The sequence below is a fragment of the Elephas maximus genome, chromosome 1 (assembly GCF_024166365.1).
Source record: "Elephas maximus indicus isolate mEleMax1 chromosome 1, mEleMax1 primary haplotype, whole genome shotgun sequence".
NCBI classification, from domain to species: domain Eukaryota; kingdom Metazoa; phylum Chordata; class Mammalia; order Proboscidea; family Elephantidae; genus Elephas; species Elephas maximus.
The window spans coordinates 13243010-13255592 of record NC_064819.1 but is presented as its reverse complement, the minus strand read 5'-3'; positions in this window follow the sequence as shown (position 1 = coordinate 13255592).

Below are 12583 nucleotides of genomic sequence, written 5' to 3'. Positions count from 1 at the left end.
AAGATGCCTCAGAAGATAGCCCTGGCCATCTGCTTCTCAAACCGTGGAGTGATTCTATTCTGCACACGCTGGGTTGCCATGAGTCAGAATAGCCTGGAAGGTAACTAGCAACAACCTTGGGCTGTTGCTGACTTGGCGCTCAGTCTTTCCTGGTGAGGGGGGTGGAGGACGGAGATGGCAGCGGGCTTAGTACTGAATGAAAGAGAAGGAAATGGAGGCAGCGTCCTCGGCTCTTCCAAGAAGTGTGACTGTGAATCCAAACGAGTTACGCAGTACCTTGTGGGGTTAGAAAATCAGAGTTGTTATTTTTGCTTTATGACTTTTTAAAATGTATTTTTAAGATGAAAGGGTCTTCAACATGTTTAAATATTACTGAAATGGAGTAAAGGGAAGGATGAAGATACACGTTGTAAGAGCAAGTGGGAGGGGATCCTGGAGTCACTAGCCTTAAGAGCAGGACAGTCCTACTATAAAGGAGGCAAGGAGGGAGAGGGGGAGTAGAAGCAGGGGCAATCTGAATGCAGAAGGGAAGTTATGGGGTGGATTCTGTTTTCTCAGTGAAGGAGGTGGTGAGGTCTCTTAGACGCTGCCAAAATAAGGGCTTATTCCCCCTGCAGGGGTAAGCCTTACATATTGCCTTTTTTTCTTCTTCTTCTTCTTTTTTTTAAATTTCTATTGTGCTGTAAGTGAAAGTTTACAAATCAAGTCACTCTGTCATACAAAAATTTATACACACCTCTTTATATACTCCTAGTTGCTCTGCCCCGCCCCAATGAAACAGCACACTCCTTCTCTCTACCCCCTATTTCCATGTCCATTCAGCCAGCTCCTGTCACCCTCTGCCTTCCCATCTCCCCTCCAGACAAGAGCTGCCCACATAATCTCCTGTGTCTACTTGAGACAAGAAGCTCACTCCTCATTAGCATCATTTTCTATCCTATAGTCTAGTCCAATCCCTGCCTTAAAAGTTGGCTTTGGGAAAGGTTCCTGTTTTGGGTTAACAGAAAGTCTGGAGAACATGACCTCCAGGGTCCTTCTAGTCTCAGTCAGACCATTAAGTCTGGTCTTTTATGAGAATTCGATGTCTGCATCCCACTACTCTCCTGCTCCCTCAGGGGTTCTCTGTTGTGTTCCCTGTCAGGATAGTCATCCGTTGTAGCTAGCACCATCTAGTTCTTCGGGTCTCAGGCTGATGCAGTCTCTACTTTATGGGGTCCTTTCTGTCTCTTGGGCTCATAATTACCTTGTTCTTTGGTGTTCTTCATTCTCCTTTGCTACAGGTGGGCTAAGACCAATTGATGCATCTTACATGGCCACTTGCTAGCATTTAAGACCCCAGATGCCACTCTCCAAAGTGGGATGCAGAATGTTTTCTTAATAAATTTTATTATGCCAATTGACCTAGATGTCCCCTGAAACCGTGGTCCCCAGCTCCCCAGCCCCCAACTACCCTGGCCTTGGAAGCATTCGGTTTATCCAGGAAACTTCTTTACTTTTAGTTCAGTCCACTTGTGCTGACCTCTCCTGTATTGAGTGTTGTCTTTCCCCTTACCTAAAATAGTTCTTGTCTACTATCTCAAACAAATCTGTCGTGGAGAAGTGCGGCCAGGATGCTCCTTAGAGGCAAGGATGGCAAGACTGCGTTTTACATACTTTGGACATGTTGTCAGGAGGGATCAGTCCCTGGAGAAGGACATCATGCTTGGCAGAGTAAAGGGTCAGTGGAAAAGAGGAAGACCCTCAATGAGGTGGATTGACACAGTGGCTGCAACAATGAGCTCAAGCATAACAACGATTGTAAGGATGGCGCAGGACCGGGCAGTGTTTCTTTCTGTTGTGCATAGGGTCACGATGAGTCGGAACCGACTCCATGGCACCTAACAACAAGAACTATCTCGTTAATGAATATCCCTCTCCTTCCCTCCCTCCCTCCCCACTCTCTTAACCATCAAAGAATATTTTCTTCTCTGTTTAAAGTATTTCTTGAGTTCTTACAATAGTGGTCTCATACAATATTTGTCCTTTAGCAGCTGACTAATTTCACTCAGCATAATGCCTTCCAGATTCCTCCATGTTATGAAATGTTTCACATTGTTCTTTATCAATGCGTAGTATTCCATTGTGTGAATATACCATAATTTATCTACCCATTCATCTGTTGATGGGCACCTTGGTTGCTTCCATCTTTTTACTATGTAAACAGTGCTGCAATGAACATGGGTGTGCATATATCTGTTCATGTAAAGGCTCTTATTTCTCTAGGATATATTCCAGTGACTGGAATTGCTGGATCCTATGGTAGTTCTATTTCTAGCTTTTTAGGGAACCACCAAATCCATTTCCAAAATGGTTGTACCATTTTACGTTCCCACCAGCGGTGTATAAGGGTTCCAGTCTCTCCACAACCTCTCCAACATTTATTATTTTGGGTTTTTTGGATTAATGCCAGCCTTGTTGGAGTGAGATGGAATCTCATTGTAGTTTTAATTTGCATTTCTCTAATGGCTAATGTTCGTGAGTATTTCCTCATGTATCTGTTAGCTACCTGAATGTCATCTCTAGTGAAGCACCTGTTCATATCCTTTGCCCATTTTTTCATTGGGTTATTTGTCTTTTTGTTGTTGAGTTTTTGCAGTATCACGCAGATTTTAGACATCAGACGCTGATCGGAAATGTCATAACTAAAGACTTTTTCGCAGTCTGTGGGTAATCTTTTTATTCTTTTACTGAAGTCTTTGGATGAGCATAGGTGTTTGATTTTTAGGAGCTCCCAGTTATCTGGTTTCTCTTCTGGTGTTTGTGCATTGTTAGTAATATTTTATATACTGTTTATGCCATGTATTAGGGCTCCTAGCATTGTCCCTATTTTTTCTTCCACGATCTTTATCATTTTAGATTTAGTATTTAGGTCTTTGATCCATTTTGAGTTAGTGAGAGGTATGGATCTTGTTTCATTTTTTTTGCAGATGGATATCCAGTTATGCCAGTACCATTTGATAAAGAGACTGTCTTTTCCCCAACTGATGGACTTTGGGCATTTGTCAAATACCAGTTACTCATATGTGGATGGATTTATGTCTGGATTCTCAATTCTGTTCCATTGGTCTGTGTATCTGTTGTTGTACCAGTACCAGGCTGTGTGACTAGTGTGGCAGTATAATAGGTTCTAAAATCAGGTAGAATGAGACCTCCCACTTTGTTCTTCTTTTTCAGTAGTGCTTTTTTTACTTATGCGGGCCTCTTTCTCTTCCATATGAAGTTGATGATTTGTTTCTCCGTCTCATTAAAAAATTGCCTTTGGAATTGGGAGTGGAATTACGTTGTATCTATAGATCACTTTTGGTAGAATAGATATTCTTACACTGTTAAGTCTTCCTGTCAATGAGCAAGGTATGTTTTTCCACTTATGTAGGCCGCTTTTGGTTTCTTGCAGCAGTGTCTCATAGTTTTCTTTGTACAGGTATTTTATGTCTCTGGAAAGATTTATTTCTAAGTATTTTATCTTCTTGGGGGCTACTGTACATAGTATTGATTTGATGATTTCCTCTTGGATGTTCTTTTTGTTGGTGTAGAGGAATCCAACTGATTTTTGTATGTTTATCTTGTATCCTGACACTCTGCTGAACTCTTCTATTAGTTTCAGTAGCTTTCTTAAGGATTCCGTAGGGTTTTCTGTGTACAAAATCATGTCATCTGCAAATAGAGATACTTTTACTTCTTCCTTACCAATCTGGATGCCCTTTATTTCTTTATCTAGCCTAATTGCTCTGGCTAGGACCTCCAGCACAATATTGAATAAGAGTGGTGATAAAGGGCATCCTTGTCTGGTTCCTGTTCTAAAGAGGAATGCTTTCAGACTCGCTCCATTTAGGATGATGTTGGCTATTGGCTTTCTATAAATGCCCTTTATTTTGTTGAGGGATTCTGCTATTCCTATCTTGCTGAGAGTTTTTATCATGAATGGGTGTTGAACTTTATCAAATGCCTTCTCTGTATCAATTGATAAGATCATGTGGTTCTTGTCTTTTATTTATATGATGGATTGCATTAATTGTTTTCCTAATGTTGAACCATCCCTTCGTACCTGGTATGAATCCCACTTGGTCATGGTGAGTTATTTTTTTGATATGTTGTTGAATTCTATTGGCTAGAATTTTGTTGAGGATTTTTGCACCTACGTTCCTGAGGAATATAGGTCTGTAATTTTCTTTTTTTTTTTCTTTCTTTTTTTTTTTGTGGTGTCTTTACCTGGTTTTGGTATCAGGGTTTTGCTGGCTTCATAGAATGAGTTTGGGAGTATTCCATCCTTTTCTATGCTCTGAAATATCTTTAGTAGTAGTGGTGTTAACTCTTCTCTGAAAGTTTGGTAGAACTCTCCAGTGAAGCCATCCGGGCCAGGGCTTTTTTTGGGGGAGTGAGCTTTTTAATTACCTTTGCAATCTCTTCTTTTGTTATGGGTTTATTTAGTTGTTCTGCCTCTGTTTGTGTTAGTTTAGGTAGGTAGTGTGTTTCTAGGAATTCATCCATTTCTTCTAGATTTTCAACTTTGTTAGAGTACAATTTTTCATAGTAATTTGATACAACTCTTTTAATTTCAGTTGGGTCTGTTGTGATATTGCCCATATCATTTCTTATTCGGGTTATTTCCTTCCTCTCCTGTTTTTCTCTTGTCGGTTTGGCCAGTGGTTTATCCATTTTGTTAATTTTTTCGAAGAACAAGCTTTTGGTCTTGTTAACTATTTTGGTTGCTTTTCTGTTCTCTATTTCATTTAATTTTGCTCTAATTTTTATTATTTTCTTTCTTCTGGTGCCTGAGCGTTTCTATTTTTGCTCTCTATTTGTTCAAGTTGTAGGGATAATTCGTTGATTTTGGTCTGTTCTTTTTGGATGTGTGCATGTATTGATATAAATTGACTCTGAGCACTGTTTTACCTATCTCCCAAAGGTTCTGATAGGAAGTATTTTCATTGTCATTGGATTCTATGAATTTCTTTATTCCCTCCTTAATATCTTCTGTAACCTAGTTCTTTTTGAGCAGGGTATTGTTCAGTTTCCAAATGTTTGATTTCTTTTTCTTACTTTTTCTGTTATTGATTTCTACTTTTATGGCCTTATGGTCAGAGAAGATGCTTTGTAATATTTCAAAGTTTTGGATCCTGCTAAGGCTTGCTTTATGACCTAATATGTGGTCTACTCTAGAGGATGTTCTATGTGCGCTGGAAAAGAAAGTACACTTGGCTGCTGTTGGGTGGAGTGTTCTGTATATGTCTATGAGGTCAAGTTGGTTCATTGTGGTGTTTACATCTTCTGTGTCTTTATTGAGCTTCTTTCTGGATGTTCTGTCCTTCACCCAAAGCGATGTGTTGAAGTCTCCTACTGTTATTGTGGAGCTATTTCACTTTTCAATGCTGTTAGAGTTTGTTTTATGAATCTTGAAGCCCTGTCATTGGGTGTATAAATATTTAATTTGGTTGTATCTTCTTGGTATATTGTCCCTTTAATCATTATGTAGTGTCCTTTCTTATCCCTTGTGGTGGATTTAACTTTAAAGTCTATTTTGTCAGAAATGAATATTGCCACTCCTGTTCTTTTTTGATTGTTGTTTGCTTGATGCATTTTTTTCCATCCTTTGAGTTTTAGTTTGTTTGTGTCTCTAAGTCTAAGGTGTGTCTTTTGTAGGCAGGATATAGACAGATCATGTTTTTTTATCCATTCTGCCACTCTCTGTCTCTTTATTGGTACATTTAGTCCATTTACACTCAGCATAATTATGGATAGGTATGAGTTTAGTGCTGTCATTTAGATGTCTTTTTTTTGTGTGTTGTTGACAGTTTCTTTTTCCCACTTAATTTTTTGTGCTGAGTAGTTTATCTTTATATATTGTCTTTTCTTCTTAATCATTGTTATTGACTTTGTTTCTGCTGAGTCTTTATTTTTTTTCTTGTATTTTATTTTGATGAGTAGGATTGTTAGTCTCCTTTGTGGTTACCTTAATATTTACCCCTATTTTTCTAAGTTGAAACCTAACTTTTATTTCTTTACATTGCCTTGACTTCCTCTCCATATGAAAGATCTATGACTATGTTTCTTAGTCCCTCTTTATTGTTTTAATGTTGTCTTCTTTTATATAATGACATCTCTGTTCCTGTTTTGAGTATTTTTTTTCTTTTACCTTGATTTAATTTTGTGATTTCCCTATCTGGGTTGATATCTGGTTGCTCTGTACTGTGTTCTAGTCTTGGGTTGATATCTGATATTATTGGTTTTCTAACCAGAGAACTCACTTTAGTATTTCTTGTAGTTTCCGTTTGGTTTTTATGAATTTCCTAAACTTCTGTTTATCTGGAAATGTTCTAATTTTGCCTCCGTATTTGAGAGACATTTTTGCTGGATATGTGATTCTTGGCTGGCAATTTTTTTCCTTCAATGCTTTGTATAAGTCATCCCATTGCCTTCTTGCCTGCGTGGTTTCTGCCAAGTAGTCCAAGCTTATTCTTATTGACTCTGCTTTGGAGGTGACTTTTTGTTTATCCCTAGCCACTCTTAAAATTCTCTCTTTATCTTTGGTTTTGGCAAGTTTGATTATAATATGGCTTGGTGACTTTCTTTTAAGATTTACCTTATGTGGAGTTTGATGAGCGTCTTGGATAGATATCTTCTCATCTTTCACGATATCAGGGAAGTTTTCTACCATCAAATCTTCAACAGTTCTCTCTGTATTTTCTCTTATCCCTCTCTGTTCTGGTACTGCAATCACGGGTAGGTTATTTCTCTTGATAGAGTCCCATATAATTCTTAGGATTTCTTCATTTTTTTTTAATTTTTTCTGATTTTTCTTCAAATCTATTGGTGCCAAGTGTTTTATCTTCAATCTCACTAATTCTGCCTTGCACTTCCTCAATTCTGCTCCTCTGACTTTCTATTGAGTTGTCTAATTCTGTAATTTTATTATTAATCTTCTGAATTTCTGGTTGCTGTTACTGTATGGATTCTTGCAACTTATTAAAATTGTCATTATATTCCTGAATAGCCTTTTTAATTTCTTCAACTGCTTTATCTATGTGTTCCTTGGCTTGTTCTGTGTTTTGCCTGATCTCCTTCCTAATCTCATTCCTGATGTCTTGAAGAGCTCATATTAATCTTTTGTATTCTGCATCTGGTAATTCCAGGTTGTATCTTCATCCAGAAGATTCCTTGATTCTTTGTTTTCAGAGCTTGGTGATTATGATCTGCTTCTTTATGTGGTTTGATATTGACTGTTGTCTCTGAGCCTTCTATTACTTATTGTATTAGTTTTTTTTATGTTTGCTTACTGTATCCTAGCTTTTTACTTTGTTTTGATAAGTCCAAATTGGCTGCTTGAGTGAGCTAGCTTAATTATTTTCATCTTTGAAGCTCTAGTGTCCTGTCACCAGATGGCTAGAGCTGTTACCAGGTATGTGAATCTAGGAGTCCATTCACTTTTCTTGTATGGATTCAGCTCAGGAGTCCACATAGCTGATCATCAAGTGTGTGGAACAGCCTCTATCCTACAGTCTATGAGGGGCAGGGGTGATTGGTGTAAGTACAGGTATCTGGTTGCAGCATGGGGTCATGCCCTGAACAAGGTAGGGGGCTGACAACCATCCCCTGAGTATCTGTGAGGGAAGCACATTCCTGTTCCCTAGAGCACACAGGTGAGTGGGTTCTGCAGATAGACCATGGGCACCCAGTGCTTTTGGTTGTAAGGACTAGGAGGTACCAGTTATCCTTGAACCTCTGTCGCAGGTGGCTAGGTGACATAGGTAGAACCACCAGTCCCTTAGGCCCCTAATGTGGGTAAATGAGGACGCTTTTTAATGGGCAAAGCGATGTCAAACATCAAACACCCACCTCTCCACTACACAGCTGAAACAGTTGCAATCTGCCAACAATGGCCTATTCTCCTGAAATGGGTACAGAGGTGCATGCAGGGGGAAAGGTATTCAAAGTCCACAGACTATTTATGCCTGGACAGGAGCTGCTTCTGTTTTGAGCTCCCCAGCTTAGTGGAGCTGGCAGATTATCCTTTCCCCCTGTTGTGAATTTATTCCTTCTCCAAGGCTGAGAGAACGGCTCAGAGCGTGCAGCAGAACCTATCTCAGGTCCAGGGAAATTGACAGCCACTGAAGCTGGCTTGGGAACTGGGGGCACAATAAAATAAACGCAAGTACTTAGCTTTTGCCGAGAGTACTGTTCTTGTCTGGTTCCAGAGGTGTGAGTAGGCTATGTGGCTAGCTGTGTCTCCCTGAGGGAACTGCATCCAGAACTCCACATGCCAGCCCCACCACAGTCGCTCCAGGCAGTGGTGCCTGAGGGTTGCCCGCAATTCAGGTCTGGCAGTTCCTCTCCGCTTCTGAACCATGTCTCTCTCCCCTTGCCACTCAGTCCATTTCCTAACTTTGCCTTTGATGTTCAGGGCTCCTAGCTTGTGGTAAATATGATCGTTTCACTTGTTTTTCAGGTCTTTTTCGTAAGAGGGATCACCAGAAACGTCTGATTAGTCTGTCATCTTGGTCCCACCTCTACATATTGCCTCTTAATCACAATGAAACTGAAGTTTCAAGATGAAGAGATTCAGAGATGGATCAAAGAGACTTTATTGTTGTGGTAGTTGTTGTCAGTTGCCACTGAGTCAGCTCTGAGTCATGGCAAACTTATGTGTAACAGAATGAAATATTGCCTGGTCCTGCGCCATCTTCATGATCACTGGTACATTTGAGCCCAGTGTTGTGGCTGTTTTCTCAATCCATTTCTTTGAGGTTCCCTTCATTTTTACTCACCAGCTAATTTACCAAACACGATGTCCTTTTTTTTTTTTTTTTTTTCTAGTGATTGGTCTTTCCTGATGATGTATGTGTCCAAAGTAAGCAAAAGGAAATTTTGACATACTTACTGGACTTTTATGCATGACCCATACTAATGCTGAACAGTATTCAGATATTTTCTCCTGCCTCCAGCTTTCTACATGCAGTTGGTGCTTGTCACCTGGTTCAAATTGCCCCGGTCCCCAGTAAGTGAAGCCAGAAGGACTCAGGAGGGCCAATCACAGTCCTCAGCCAAGCTGTGGTGACCGTTTACCTCCAGGGCATTGCCTCCCTTTCATCCTAAACCACAGCCAAAATCAGCATCCCCTTCTCCCCAGAGTTGGGAGGTCCAGAGTTGGGCAAAAAATCTCTTTTTCCTTAGACCATCATTTTACAAGGAATAAAATAACAGTGAAACTGATCCCCTTTATTTATAAAACAAGTTTCACTTGGCCATTTCTGAATTTCTTTCAAGGATTCATTTAATTATCAGTATGTGCCTTGCCACCCACGCTCTGGTCATCAATTCTGAATGGACTGGGAAGGAGGACCAAGAAGAGGTCAGAATGGTAGAATCAGGACAGCAGGTCTCAAAAGCCAAGGAAAGAAAGTCCTACAACAAATAAGTAGTTGATCATCAGCCTCTGCAATATTTTGTCTTCTCTCTTAAGTTCTTTTAGCCTATTTACTCGTTGAATCCCTCCCCTCTGTGCCCCTCCTCCACTCCCAAAGTGTTTAAGGTCTTTTAATTCTCAAATCTCTGTGACTGTCTGCCTCCTACAACTGACTTCCTTCCAGGAGGCAGGTCTTCTCTCAGAGCCTGGGAGGCAGTGGCCTTCCAACAAAGAAGCCGCCTCATTCATCTGAGAGCAGCCATGTTCACCATCACTATTCCTTGGTCTTCCTTCACTTCATAGCCAGTTAGTATAGCACAACCCATGTCTGCATTTGAGGGGGCTAAACTTCTGTTTCTGTACTTCATCCAAGTTCTTCCTTTGGACTTCTCTATAAACATCTGTAACCTAGCATTTGCTCCCCATTTCTCCCATTGAAGTGTATACTGGGGACAGGGTTGCTTTCCCACCTATCAAGTCAGAAGTTGTGGGTACCACATGCCCACAACGCCACCTCACTCTGCTCCTGGAACTCAGGCCCATTCCCCTAAAATAGGATGTGGCTCCCTTTGCATGGGGCATCAAAATTTAAAAAAAAAAAAGTGGAGCAGACTTCCCGTTACCTCTCCCTATTACCACCTGAGCCATAAACCACTGAAAAGCCACTCAAAGAAATTCACCCCTCAAAGGGAGTCACCTTATGGCGGACACACCCCAGATTCTAGGCTTACGCCCTGTGCTTAGGTCCTTTTCAGGACCTTTATCTTCAAACCTCCACAGACAAAGTCTCCAATATCCCCCTCATTCTGCCAGTAAAATAGTCCCTAATGGTACATTTTCCCATATAGGAAGAATTTAGACTTACTAAGGCTGCTAACCAAAAGGTCAACTGTTCGAATCCACCAGCTGCTCCTTGTAAGCCCTCTGAGGCAGTTCTGCTCTGTCCTATAGGGTCACTACGAGTCAGAATCGACTGGATAGCAACCAGCTAACACCACAGTAGGGAGAAGACTTCTGCAGAAGAGTCCAGAGTAGACTTGATCTTTCCAAGTTTGTGTGAGGTGGAAAGTAAAGCAGAGTAAAGGTTCTCCCTAGTCATCCAGAGGGTAACCATTGAATCAGACACACACATGCCCATGTCTCAAGACAAACACTCTCAGAGAGTACAATCTAGGTCTGTATTAAGGAAGAAAAAAATATTATTTTACTAATGTATCACACCATAACACCAGGGACATGTTGTTAAATATTTAAAAACCATATCTCCAAAGAAAAAAAAATTTGCATGTTTGCATATGTGTTTATTTAAATCTCACTGATACAAAAGATGTGTAGCACACAATTTACAAAATATAAAATACTCTTCATTGTAAATTCCAAACAGAAAATTGATTCTCACAGAATGCTTTCAAAGATCTTTGCCAAACTCTTGTTACCTGTAGCCAACCCATGGTTGCAACTGATGAATGAGTGTAGTTCTAGCATAAGTGTTAGTTATCTAGTGCTACTATAACTATAACAGAGATACCATAAATGGATGGCTTTTATAAACAGGAATTTGTTTTCTCACAGTTTAGGAGGTTAGATGTCTAAATTTAGGGTGCTGGCTCTTGGGGAAGGCTTTCTCTCTCTCTGGGCTCTGAGGAAGGTCCTTTTCTCTTCTGAGCTTCTGCTCCTGGGTGATCTTCACATGGCTTGAAATCTCTTTTCCCCCATCTTTGCTTCCAGCATGATTGTTTAATCTCTTTTACATCTCAAAAGGGGTTGAATCAAGACACACCCTACACTAAACTGTGAGAAAATTAATTTCTGTTTATAAAAGCCACACCCTACACCAATCATACCTTGATAACATAACAAAGACAACCCATTCTCAAATGGGATTATAACGACAGGTCCTAGAGGTTAGGATTTACAATAGATCATGGCGGGGAGGGGGCACAATTCAATCCATAACAACACCTCTGGGCGGATTCAAACCTCCAACCTTTCTTTTAGCAACCTATGGCATTACTATTTGCACACTGGGAGCCTCACCCTTACCTGTCACTGTTGGGTGGATTCCAACTCACAGAGACCCTAAAGGACAGAGTAGAACTGCCCCATACGGTTTCCAAGGAGTGCCTGGTGGATTCGAACTGCCAACCTTTTGGTTAGCAGCCATAGCCCTTAACCACTACGCCACCAGAGTTTCCATCCTGCCCTTACACAGCCTTAAGCAAATGAACATGGCTGTGTTCCAGTGAGACTTTGTTATGGACGCTGAAGCTTGAATTTCATATAATTTTCATGTGGCACGTTTTGATTTTTTTCAACCACTCAAAAATATCAAGAACCATTCTTAGCTTGTGGGCACTACAAAAACAGGCAGTGGGATGGATTTGGCTGTAGGCTATAGTTTGCTAAACTTTGACCTACACTATGAGGGGAGGGACTCTAAAAACCATGAACCATAGATTTTGCCACTGTCTTGGAAGCCAGTAGTCAGCTTCAATCAGTTTTTGTTTTAACTAGCATTTCTCCCAGGCTACACGCGTTTAGGTTTCACTTCCCAAATTACTTACTGGCAGGTGGCTAGGGTCTAACAGTTCCCTTCTGCTCCTTGACTCAGGAACATTCCTTTTTGCTATTACTCTGTTGTAACATTCCCCTGGAGTGGAGTGGGTCATTTTGACCATTGTTTGCCTCTGAACTTTGAGTTATCTGGATTAACCCTCCTTCCCACTGATTCATATGAATAAATTGGGCATTCCTTTAGATTTAGTTATCCACCAGCTACTCCTTGGAAACCCTATGGGGCAGTTCTGCTCTGTCCTATAGGGTCTCCATGTGTCGGAATCCACTCAATGGCAATGGGTTTTTTAGATTTAGTTGGGGATTGGAGACAGGAAATGCAAAGGCACAGTTAGTTTTTTTAATTTGAAAAAACAAAAACATAGGTTATAGACCAAATGAACTAGCATTCACTGTCGTTGTCAGGTACCGTAGAGTCGGTTCCAACTCATAACGACCCTATGTGCAACAGCACGAAACACTGTCCGGTTCTGCAACATCCTGACAATCGATGCTATGTTTGAGCTCTTTGTTGTAGCCACTATGCCAGTCCATCTTATTGAGGGTCTTTCTCTTTTTTACTGACCCTCT